The sequence below is a fragment of the Lactuca serriola genome, chromosome 3 (genome assembly GCF_051521515.1).
Source record: "Lactuca serriola cultivar US96UC23 chromosome 3, Lser_US96UC23_V15, whole genome shotgun sequence".
NCBI lineage: Eukaryota > Viridiplantae > Streptophyta > Magnoliopsida > Asterales > Asteraceae > Lactuca > Lactuca serriola.
In genome coordinates this window covers 271,366,157-271,379,786 of record NC_136410.1, presented here as the reverse complement: position 1 = coordinate 271,379,786, position 13,630 = coordinate 271,366,157, and positions in this window count along the sequence as shown.

Genomic DNA, 13,630 nt, shown 5'->3' with positions numbered 1-13,630 from the left:
ATATGATTGCTCCCGAGAGCAAGAAGATAGAAAGGTACATCTGGGGACTGACGCCCCAAATGCGATCAAGCGTGTTAGCTTCTAAACCTGACACCTTTGAAAGTGCTAAGGAACTGGCACAATCTCTGATCGACTACGGAGGTCATCAGAACTCAACCACTTCTGCACCAGCCCCACAGAAAGCAAACAACAACTACAACAACTACAACAACAACAATGGCAGGAAGAGGGCATGGATTAAAGGGAAGGGTGGATCTTCCCAAGAATCCGCAAAGAAACAGCTGGTGTCAGTAAATGCGGCCACTGTACCTGCTACAGCCCCTACAAATACCTACCCAACAAAGCCTTATATAGGCAACCTCCCAAAATGCACCAAATGCAATTACCACCACCATGGACTTTGTCGAGCTATGCAGTGCGCCAACTGCAGCCAGAAAGGGCACACAGCCCGTTTCTGCAAGGAACCCGCAAAGCCGATCACTCAAATTCCCGGTGCGGGTGTAGGGCAGGCTTGCTACGGTTGTGGCGAGGTGGGCCACTACCAGAGAAACTGTCCTAAGGCAGCAGGCACCGGAGGTGTGAGACGAGTTTTGGCAATAGGCCACAACGAAGCTGTAGCTGACCCAACTATTGTTGCTGGTACGTTCCTTCTCGATAATTCATACGCATGCATATTATTCGATAGTGGAGCGGAGAGAAGTTTCGTGAGTCAAAACTTTATTCATTTACTTAAACCTAAACCTAGCAAGTTAGAAAAATCATTCACTATAGAGATGGCCAATGGAAAAACCGAAAACACAAATTGCATATACATGGGCTGTACGTTAACATTAGACGGCCATTCTTTCCCAATCGATCTCATGCCGGTTTAAATTAAAAGTTTCGACGTCATAGTCGGCATGGATTGGTTGAGCCTCCTTCGCGCCGACATCATGTGCTTTGAGAAAGCAGTCCGTCTTAACCTCCCAAACAACGAAACATTAGTTATCTACGGCGACAAATCTAGTGCAAACCTTCGCATCATTTCGTGCATCCAAGCTCGAAAGTGCTTGCGGAAGGATTGTCGAGCATTCCTAGCGCACATCGTCGATACAAGTCAAGAACTGAAGGACATCAAGAGCATCTCGGTAGTACGCGACTTTCCCGATATCTTTCCAGAAGAACTGCCAGGATTACCACCGCAACGCCAAGTCGAGTTTAGAATCGACTTAATTCCAGGAGCTACCCCAGTAGCGAAGTCGCCTTATCGTCTTGCACCAGCAGAGATGCAGGAACTTTCCAGTCAACTTAATGAACTCCTTCACAAAGGATTCATAAGACCAAGTTTCTCACCTTGGGGAGCACCGGTCTTGTTTGTAAAGAAGAAAGACGGATCGTTCCGTATGTGCATCGACTACAGAGAGCTGAACAAACTTACTGTCAAGAACCGCTATCCTCTACCCCGTATCGACGACCTATTCGATCAACTTCAAGGGGCGAACTACTTCTCCAAAATAGACCTGCGATCCGGATATCACCAATTACGAGTTCTAGAGAGGGACATTCCAAAGACAGCCTTCCGAACTCGTTATGGACACTACGAATTCGTGGTGATGCCGTTCGGATTAACCAATGCACCAGCAGTATTTATGGACCTAATGAATAGGGTATGCCGCCCTTACTTGGATCAGTTCGTCATCGTCTTTATCGATGATATACTTATCTACTCTCGAAGTGAGGAAGAGCATAGTCAACACCTACGAAAAGTCCTAGAAACACTGCGAACGGAGAAACTCTATGCGAAGTTCTCTAAATGCGAATTTTGGATTCGAAGAGTCGAATTTTTAGGTCACGTTGTTAGCGAGAAAGGTATACACGTGGACCCTTTCAAAATTAAGGCTATTGAGAACTGGTCGGCACCAAAGACACCTACAGAAATTCGTCAATTTCTAGGTCTAGCTGGCTACTATCGCAGATTCATAAAGAACTTTTCGAGCATTGCGAAACCTCTTACTTCATTAACCCAGAAAGGAGTGGCCTTTGACTGGGAAGCGAAACAAGAGAAGGCATTCCAGACACTAAAACAGGCCTTGTGCACCGCACCGATACTATCCCTCCCCGAAGGGATAGAAGACTTCGTAGTGTATTGCGATGCTTCAAATCAAGGACTTGGTTGTGTTCTTATGCAAAGAGGGAAGGTTATCGCTTATGCCTCCCGACAGCTTAAGACACACGAAGTGAACTATACGACACACGACCTCGAGTTAGGAGCAGTGGTATTTGCTCTGAAGATCTGGAGGCACTACTTATACGGAACAAAGAGTACTATATTCACCGATCACAAGAGCCTTCAACACATTTTCGATCAGAAGGAACTCAACATGCGACAACGACGATGGGTTGAGTTACTGAATGACTACGAATGCGAAATTCGTTATCATCCTGGCAAGGCCAACGTAGTAGCCGACGCCCTCAGTCGAAAGGAATACACTGGTCGGAGGGTCAAATCTCTGACCATGACTATCCATTCCCACCTATCCACACAAATTAAAGAAGCACAAATGGAAGCTTTGCAACCTGAAAATGTGGCGGGTGAATCCCTGCGAGGAATGGAGAAGAATTTAGAAGTCAAGGGTGGCGGAGCCTACTATCTCATGGACCGAATCTGGACCCCAAATCATGGTGGTTTCAGAAACGTAGTCATGACCGAGGCTCACAATTCAAGATATTCCGTTCACCCGGGTTCAGATAAAATGTATCTGGATCTTAAGAAACTGTACTGGTGGCCTAACATGAAAGCAGAAATTGCTACCTTCGTGAGTAAATGTCTTACTTGCGCTAAGGTTAAGGTCGAGTATCAGAAACCGTCAGGACTACTACAACAACCAGAGATACCGGAATGGAAATGGGAGCGGATTACTATGGACTTCATAACCAAGTTACCCAAGACGACAAGTGGACTCGATACCATATGGGTCATTGTCGACAGATTGACCAAATCCGCACATTTCCTACCCATCAAGGAGACTGACAAAATGGAGAAGCTGACAAGAACTTACTTAAGGGAAGTAGTGCGACTGCATGGTGTTCCGATATCCATTATCTCCGATCGAGATAGTAGATTCACTTCAAGGTTCTGGCAATCACTACAAAGTTCCCTGGGAACTAGGCTAGACATGAGTACAGCCTACCACCCACAGACAGACGGACAAAGTGAGAGAACAATACAAACTTTAGAAGACATGCTGAGAGCCTGCGTGATTGACTTTGGAAAGGCATGGGATATTCATTTACCCCTTGTCGAATTTTCATACAACAATAGTTATCATACAAGCATAAAGGCTGCTCCGTTTGAAGCCCTCTATGGTCGAAAGTGCAGATCCCCTCTGTGCTGGACTGAAGTTGGCGATACCCAGTTAGCTAGAGGAAGAGTTCCTGAAAGCACTCTCACAGGTCCGGAGATCATACGTGAAACAACAGAGAAGATCGTTCAGATTCGTGAACGATTGAAGGCCTCAAGAGACCGACAGAAAAGCTACGCTGACCAAAGGAGGAAACCTTTAGAATTCCAGGTAGGAGACCACGTCTTATTAAAGGTCTCACCGTGGAAGGGTTTAATACGATTTGGAAAGCGTGGGAAACTAAATCCAAGATACATAGGGCCTTTCGAGATTCTTGCCAGGATCGGCCCTGTGGCTTACAAGCTTAACCTACCACGCGAACTTAGTAACATCCATCCAACCTTCCACGTCTCAAACTTGAAAAAGTGTCTGTCCGACGAGACTCTTGTTATTCCACTCGACGAGATCGAGATCAACGAGAGCCTCAACTTTGTGGAAGAGCCAGTAGAAATCATGGATCGAGAGGTCAAACAAACAAAACAAAGTCGCATACCCATCGTGAAGGTTCGCTGGAACGCCAAGCGGGGACCCGAATTCACATGGGAACGCGAAGATCAGATGAAACAAAAGTACCCTCATCTCTTTCATGTTCACTAGTATCTTTGCTACTTTAAATTTCGGGACGAAATTCTCTCTAACGGGGGGATGATGTGGCAACCCGATATTTCAACTCCTTGTAAGGACCAGAATGGGTCAAGTATTGTAACCGCTTCTAAGTAATAAAATTTACTTTCATAATAAAACGTACAAATAGTTCTATTTAATTTCCTTCTATGATTAAATGTCTTTGAACCATGATCGTATGTGAAAAGAACGCCCAAATCCGATTTCATATAGCGAAGATGTGATTTTTCCAAGTTCGGCTTAGCAACAGACCGCTAAAAACTCGAATCGGAGATCGAGCGACTTTTGGCCGGAATGACCTAAACGAGAATCGAAGGTCTCGACAATGGTATTCCAGCGGTAAAAAGTCTGGCAAAACCCGACATCAGATAAAGAAGTTATGAATTTTCTAAGAAATTCCTTAAACACGATGGATTTTTAATAAATAATAAAAATATAATTTTGGAATTTGCCAACGGAGTCTAAACGAAAGTTGTAGAGCGTAGTCTCACCTACGCGAGGATATAAAGACCATCGAAAACGGAGTTCGTATGAAGAAGATATGGATTTTTGAAGTTTATTAAATAAATTAATTATTTATTTAATTCAAAATTCGGATATTATCCGAAGGGGAGTCAGCATCCTCCTCCGAAGTACGCGCTGCGTACTCCTGTACGCCCCGCGTAACCGAGAGGATTGGCCTCGGATCGTCCACGTCGCCATATCCGAGGAATCCGATCCATCCGACCCGTCCGACCCGTCCGACCCGACGTCCCATCCGACCCGGCGTCCCATCCGACCCACCTCCCCAGCAACCCGTCCCATCCGAACCGAGGCAGTCGAGGCTTCGGTCATGCATGACGTACGCGTACGCAGCGCGTACGAGCGTACGCCCCGCGTACCGAGGCAGACCAGCCTTCCTATAAATAGAATGCGAGGGTTTCCAAAGAAAGGGTTCATTTCTCTTCTCTCTCTCAACTTTGCCTCGTTTTCCGTGTCCGTTCAAACCCGAAGCTCTGGTCTTTTTGGCTCAAGTCCCGAAGGTCGATTTTACTTCCGAGATTCCCGAGAATCCCGAGGAAAATCCGTTTCCCGAGACGAAACTCTGCCCGGTTTTCCATCTCGCTATCTTCAAACTTTCAAGTGAGTTTCATACCCCTAAATCAACCTTTTTAATTAGTCTAAATACTTTTATATGCTTTCAAAGGGGGGGATTACAAGTAAAACACACGAGTATTATCGTGCGTTACATAAAGAAATTCTTTTATATACTGTTATATATTCAAATCACATGCGATTTATAAACATTTAAAGGAACTTATATATATATATGTATATATGTATATATATAACATATGTCCCAATAGCATTTTCCCTTTTAAAAATATAATGTTGTTGTAATGCATGTATAAACTAATCTGTTCTGAGATTTTTCTTGTCTATCCTAGACTCTACACCCAAAAATCTATACTTTCATAAACAAGCGATTCCTTTTCTCAATGTTTCTAAACAAACAAGACACGCTTTTTGGAAACTATAATAGGTATGGTTTTACGAAACAAATTTCTAACTCTTACGTAGTAGAATCACATATTTCAAGAAGTTCACTTTCGTGTACAAGAACAAACGTAACATTTTAACAAGTAGATCTGTTTTTATACCACGGATTTGTGAGACACTAACTTCATGTACGTTCGAGTACACATTTCAAGTCTTGTATTATATACCAGAATCCCTTGGAGGGGGAGCATGGTGTTTGTGTATAGATCTATACGGGCTTGACAAACCCGCGCCCTGACTGTTAGCTGCAGTCCACCGTTTGGGGTGACAAACGTCATAACATTTCAACGCCTGAAGAACGTTGTGTATAGGCATTCAGAGTCAATAGTATGGTTATAAAACTCACAAGGGGTATTAAAATGCATTGATTTACAAGGTTTTCAAATTCATTGGTTCTTTTACATTTACATACATTTTAGAAACAAACATTGGTCTTGAGTGAAGGCTACTTTTATACTAGCAGAAAATATTGGATTTTCTAACCACAAACAAACGAAGATAAAACATTTCAGTTCATTCAAACATTGTCACTTAAATACTTATGAAATTCACCAGCTTAAATGCTGATCTACTCTTTCAAAATTACTTGTATGTCCCAGGAAATCAGTAATTTCAGGTATTCATTTCGCTTTTGATGAAGGGATGCTGCGGCGCCAGTTTAATCTCGTATTTTGACATCATATTGTAATTGAGTTTTGAACATGTAACTTTTGACAAATGTAAACTTTCAATTATATATATGATGGTTGTATTGCTTTCTTTACTATGTATTCATTTGTTACGTTACCACATGAAGTCATCCGCCCCCGAACGTTTCCGCCGTTCAGGTTTGGGGGTGTGACAAAGACGTCGAAAATTAATGGTGGAATGTTTGTCACACGGCTCGCCAATTCGTTTGGGTTAATGACCCACGGCGCGTGGAATTTGATGACGATAATTCCTACCCCTCCATTCAATCCTATTATGTTTAGGAGGGCTAGGATTATTGAGGACTATGGTGGAAGTCATTATGCAATCCCGCATGATGATCCTGTTGTTGGTCCCGAGGTATCGGGAAGGAGGGTCCGATCGAGGCGTGAACGCGATGTAGAGGAGGAACCGCCGGTGATTCCGGTGGACAACGATGAAGTACCAATGGATTGGTACAATTTTGAGATGAGGCGGTTACAAGATCAAATGGCGTGGGGTATCAACTTTAGCAATCAATCCCACATTCGACTTTTTGACCACTTCAACATTCCGCATATTGATGGTGGTAACTTCCCATATATTCCGTCTTGGGAAGAGGTGATCAACACAAAAAGGAGTGGCGCTAGTGGGAGTGAAGCGGCGCAGGGTCATGACGATGAGGATGAGGATTAGTTCTTTGTGTTTTTATTAAACAATTTTTATTTTGTTTTTTTTTCTTATTTGGTGTGTTTTGGAATTTGTTAAGACTTTTACTATTATGCTTGATGTTTGATTGCCTTGATAATTTTCAGATTTGGATTAGGAGAGATTGCATAGAAGGGTTTAGAGTTGTAGAGTCAAGAGAATTTTAAAGAGTGAACGAGAGAGTCAAGAAAGGGAAGCGTTAGAGTCAAAGTATCGAGTCCGGTCCTAAGGGACATGAGCAATTGAGTCTAGAAATTATGAGATATTTTGAAGATTTATTACAAGCTGGAACTAAGGCAGAATACCAAATTTTTTTTTTCGTCCAGCGGTCTACTCGTCGAGTGCACTAAACTAACTCGACGAGTCGCCTTGAATTCTCATATATTCGAACCTGTCCGCGCTTTTACTCGACGAGTCGAATGTATGACTCAACGAGTCGTTCATTTTTATACCAAAAGGACTGCTGATTTGATGCTGCTGAGTGTGCTACTTGACCATTTAGTCTTCCATATCGATTCTTGAAGATCTTACACTGTTTTCCCTGCCTATTTGGAGCTTCCACATGAGATTTTGACACCCAAGTCATGGATGAGCTATTCCCATGGCTAAAGTCAAGTGAAGATGGAGCTGAAAAAAAGTATCAACCTATCGACTGCTACCCCAGGGGAGTTTGTTCCAATCCTCTCTATATGTGCATTTTTATTTTATTTTATGCATAATATGCAATGAGGGAATTGCATAAAATAAGTGTGGGGTAGGGGGTTGGTCACATATTAGAAAATTTAGAATCTTAATTTAGGCTAATTTTAAAAAATTGTTGCATGCCAAAAATATTACTTAGGAATTAATTTAGAAAATTTTGGTAAAAGCAAATTAGGATTCCATGTTAGAATTGTGTTGATGATTGCATGAAAACCCAAATGTTTAGTTGAGCCTATATACGTTATAATGCATTTGTGGCCCCCTTTATTCTAGTGAAATCATGGGACAAAAACAGAACCTCGCTTAGTTTGAGGGACCCAATATGTTTAGCATCGTGTACCAGAAATGTATCTAGGAAAGCTTAAGTAGTCATTGCACACTAGACTAATGCCTTTAACCAATAAAGGATGAAGTTAAATTCCCTTGCTTAAGCATATGTTTTTCTAGGTTTTTAGTTTTGAATGGAAAATGTGTGTTGAAAAAAAAGAAACAAAAAAGAGAAAAAAAATAAACAAAAAAAAAAGTTGAAAAAAAGAGTGATGAAATGTTTGAATAAATAATCTACAAAGCTATGAAGACGAAGAAGAATATCATGAATAAAAGCTACAAAGTATAAAAGATTCAATCAAAAGTTGTATTTGTAATTTTCTTTTCTAGGTTATTTTATCGTATGTACGCTTGGGGATTTAACCAAAAATGACTTGAGGTTAAGAAAGTTTTCTGGGGATGGATTCGGAGGGATGCATAAAATGAGCGTCGTTCAAAACAAGTGGGCTAGTGTTTATGAGGATTGTAAGTATTTAGAATTTAGGGGGGTCCTTAGGAAAAATTTTAGACACAAATGCATGCGTTGCGGTCTTGGAATAATGGCTGGGTTCGATTGGGATTGTCTTATATGATATTAGTGTATTAAAATTCAGTTTTGCTTGGGGGCAAGCAAAAGTCAAGTGTGGGGTATTTTGATATGTGCATATTTAGTTCATATTAAGTGTAGATTTTTATTCATTTATTAGCTAAATTATTGCATTTCATGGACAAAAGGTACTTAAAAGTGTTTGAATTATGTTTTCAGTCCAAAAATGAAGCTCGGAAGCAAAAGGAAGCAGGAGAAGCGGTTGAGAGCTCGAGAATGGAACGAAGAAGAAAAACACTAAAAATAACACATACTCGGCGAGTAGGGTCGACTACTCGGCGAGTCCACACGAAGATTTGAGAAGATAATGACTCGGAAACCCAGAGACTTATCACAATACGGGGACTGAGAGATGGATTCGACGAGTCGGTTCGTATATATAAAGATAACCTCTCAGAACGATGGGAGAATTCTGGAACGATTCTGGAGAGTTCAGCTGCGATTAAAGAGTCAGAAACACCCTAGAATACGAAGTTAGAAGCTAGAATTCAATTCCGAAGGAGATTTGAGGCAAATTTCATCATTCTACTTAATCTTTTGTTTTGTCATTATGGTTAAACAATTAGAATCTGTTTGTTTGCTGTTATTTACTTCAATTATGAGCTAAAATTCTTAGACTTCTGTTTGGGGTTACGAAATTGATACTATGGTTTGATTCTTGGTAGGATTAATTTAAAGTTGGTGATTTTTGTTATTTTAGCTTGCTAAAGAACCTTATGTGTGAATGATAATTAATTTTCTGTTAATAGGAAGGTAATTAAATAACATGAACATCTTTTAATTATTAACCTCATATGCTATGTGATAACTTTGTCATATGTCTAGGATTAATGAACATGAAACTAGAGTTAATAAGAAAATTGAGTAAATTCATGTGTGAGCTTGTGTGATGACTATCAACAAGAAGTTAACTAAAAGACAAAATTAGTTAACTATTGCAAGTCTAAATTAACCCAAATAATTAATCTAGTGAATTTAATTAAATTAGACAACTGGCCACTGTTTAAGTTAGTTTATTTACTAAGGATTAGTGTAGTGAATGCGAATCTAATCACTTGAATCGGTAACCAACAAAAGAATTAATCCATTGCACCATTACCTTGAAATCAACCATAAGATCAATTGAGTTGAACTAAACAGAAGTTCCTTCCCATTATTGAATCTAGTTAATTCTTTGTTTTTCTAAGTTTTAGATTAAGTAATAGTTAGTAAGTTTTCTAGTCTTGTAAAACTAGAGAAAACCCCCTACTTATTAATTAATTTAGATAGAATTAGTTTTTAGTTTTAATTTGTCGTTCCCTGTGTTCGATACCCTACTTATTTAACTATACCACAATTGATAGGTCCACTGCCTTTGTGTGTTATTTTATAATTAAAAGTAGGTTTGAAACTAAGTGAATTTGCACACATCATTTCTCTTCTGGGCCGGGTACGCCCCGCGTACACATTGGTACGCCCCCGCGTACCTGGCGACCCTTCCCGCTCAAGACGCGGACGAGTACGCTGAGCGTACACCCCAGTACGCCCCGCGTACTCGCCAAGCATGCATTTTCTTAACAAGGTATACTTGATTTTTGGGATGTTACATAACACTTTGAAGGCAACATACTATGAACAACAAAACTAATATGAACCCTAATGTAATCAAAACACCAACTTAGTTTTACTTATCTTTAATTTTTTGTAGAAAACAAATCACTTCAATCCCTTGTAGTTGTTGGTCTTGGAAAGCTTAACACCAAAAGGGTGATGCCTCTAATGGCTCACACCCAGACCCTAGAACTAGAAGACAATAGGAGAGAGACGTGGAGTGAAAATTTTGTTCAAAACTTTTAAGAAGTGAGAACCATGAAATTTGATTGCTAAGGGAATGTATTTATAGATAGGGGATCTTCAGGATAAACCCTGATTTGAATAATAAAATATTCAGATTTTATCTATTCAAGGCTTTTATCCTTATCAACTCCAGGAGACTTCCAGAAAGCACCATAAAAACCATCCACCCTATGGAACCATCTAGAATTGTCTTTCCTTGCTCAATTATGAACACTTATAATTCAACCCTTGCACCTTTAGTTAATTCTAATTAATCTCGAACTAATTCCAAATTAATTCTGATTAATAATTAGTCAATTCCTATTGATTTCACATTCATTTATTAATCATATAAATTAACATATCAATTATTTAACAATTGATATCATATTAATTGATTAATCACATAATAAATTAACAAACCAGTTATTTATTTCTAATTAGTATATTAATCATATAATATATTAACAAATCATTTATTACAATTTATTAATTATATAAAAAAGTAATAAATTTATCCTCTCTTTCAAATGTCATTCTAACCAAGTTCTAGTTATGAGAGCAACCCAAAAAGGACTTTGCTTCTATTACAAGTATATACCAATTTAGTTATAAGCTTAGACACCTTAATCCAACCGTCTTCCACTTGGATAAGTCTATAACTACAATTGCAAGTATAACCTTGAACTAAATAGAAAAGTTTTCTTTCCAAAGTCACTCCTGAACTCTTATTCATATCAAGTGTTGGCCCTGAGATAAGTGATCAACTATTTCTTCGTTCTATAAGATATCGTATAGACATGAGACATGGATTAGAATCAATCTCATAGGCCAAGGCTTTGTTTCCCAATTTCCATATTTATGACGACTAAATTCGGACTACTAATTGAACACATCAATTTAGTCCTGGCTTGGCCACGCACTTCAAACGTCGGCAACAAATCGAGGGTCCCAATTATATCGTTTTTCCTATTAAGGCAAAAGGAACAAATACACTTTGGCTACATAAATGTAACATTTACTTATCAAATCATACATGATATAATGTTTTATAACATCATGTTACTAGTTCATTCACGCAACATCAATGCACAACCGACTTGCAAATTACAACTTATGTATCTCTGCTTGAATAATAGAAGATATTATCGTCTTATAATTACTCGTGATAAAATCCATGAAGTAATCTCTAAGAGTGGGTTTGTCCAATACTCAAAATCTACATTTCTAATTACTCATGAATGTTGTAGCAATCTCATGTAATGGACAATCTCTATGGACAATCTACAATCAAGTCATGATAGTCTTTATTCACTACTTACTCCCAAATGTACGAGCAACTATTGAATTTTGAATAATATTTAAATTACTCAGGAAGTAAGACATGCAAAGTGAGACACAATAATAAACTAATTGACTATGGTATCATAACTATTGAATATAAATAAATCTCTATTATTTAATCACCATAACAATTACAAATTTATTCATTTTATAATATTTCGAGTAATCAGCTAACAACTTGAATTAAACAACATCAATCATGCCATGTTATAAACATGCATACTATGCCTCTCGATGGTCCTTCCTTTGTAAACATATCTACTGGACATTACTCCAATGATGCTCATGTCATAATTACAAATTCTTATCACTATCCAAGATGTAGTGGAATTCTAACTTTACATACGTTGATCTCCTGTGATTTCGAGGTTCTAAAGTCATAGAATGAGCCTTCGATATTATAGAGTGTTCCACCGAGAGTTGTTACTAAAAACAATTCCATGGTTATGAAGTTTCAAATTCAAGGTACACTCCATGAACACTTCGCTTGCATTAAATCTTCCAAAAATCATATGTAGATTCTACAAGCATCTCCCATTATGGAAACATTTCCATATTTTTTTTATATGACCATCAATTCCAATAAAAAATCAACTCAATCCATAACGTGTCACTGTAGTCCTTCCCAAATAATTTCATACTTCTAACTGTCCTCAAGCAACCAGTCTTCGGTAAAACCTTAGAATGTTCTTGAAAGTTACTTAAAAACTTTAGTCACATGAAATCCAAATCCTTTTCACACAATGCTGAAGGCATTTGAAAAATTAGAATAAGTTATATTATAGCATATGTGGTCGATCCTATACCGGAAGCATATGGGACTCGACTCATTATGTCCTACACAACGATTTGATATATGTTTAATCTCTTGCTATAATATTTATATATATCGAATTTCTTATGTTGAAACATTTCAACATGTTATTCATATATGTCTTTGACTAAGTTCCATTAAACCATTTGATCTAAACCTTTAGATTCGAAATGAAGTATGAGTTTCATTTCCCTTAAGTCCACCATAGCGAAACATTTTCCGAACTTTGCAATTTGCAAAACTAGAACGATTGTTTCCTGCGAACGGTATTGTCAACATATAATACTTGAATAAAAATTATGCTCCCACTAGCTTTGACATGTACTCAGGAATCAACTGGACTTCTAGAAATTAATACCCTTTGACTTTCTTACAGAAATGCAAATTTCTATTACATGATGCTTTGATAAGTCTCCAACTAGACTTCTTAAGCTTATACACCTTAGTTGGATAATATATGTGTGTGTGTTTACACCCTTTTCAAGATTGATAAATATATCCCTTTAAATTTCAAATAATTCCTTGCCATTCCTCATAATTCAAAATATGAAGAGGGATGTCGTAATCATATAGTGAATTTGAGAATGCAACTAACACAACCAATATCCATGTGATCTTTAAAATCTATTAGCGAAAGTATTTCCTCATAATAATTTTTATGAATTAGAACGAAACTTTTGCCACTTAGAATTCAAGGTGCATACGTTCCCATCCATGTGAATCTATCATTTCCAACATACACTCACAAGACTAGCGTTAGGACAAACAAAATCCAGAATTAGTTTCCTTCATGGGGAGAACTTAGCTATTATAATTTTCTTACCTTCTGGCAGCTCGAGGCCTACCAATGCCTCCGTGTCATTAGCAGCTCGCTCATATTGATCAGTGTACTTTCAATGACCAACACGCTTTGCTTTTGCATTTAAATGAAAACTATAGAAATCAAAAGCATTGCTAACTTAACTGAAGATGAATAGAAACAAGAATATGTCAACTGAAAAACACAATAGGTTATCAACCTCAAGTCGTGTTAGAATTAGTCTCAGTTTATCTTTTGTTTCTCGATTAACGAAAACATCACAACTCCGATTTTAAATGTTCTAGAGTAAGAAAACATTATTACTC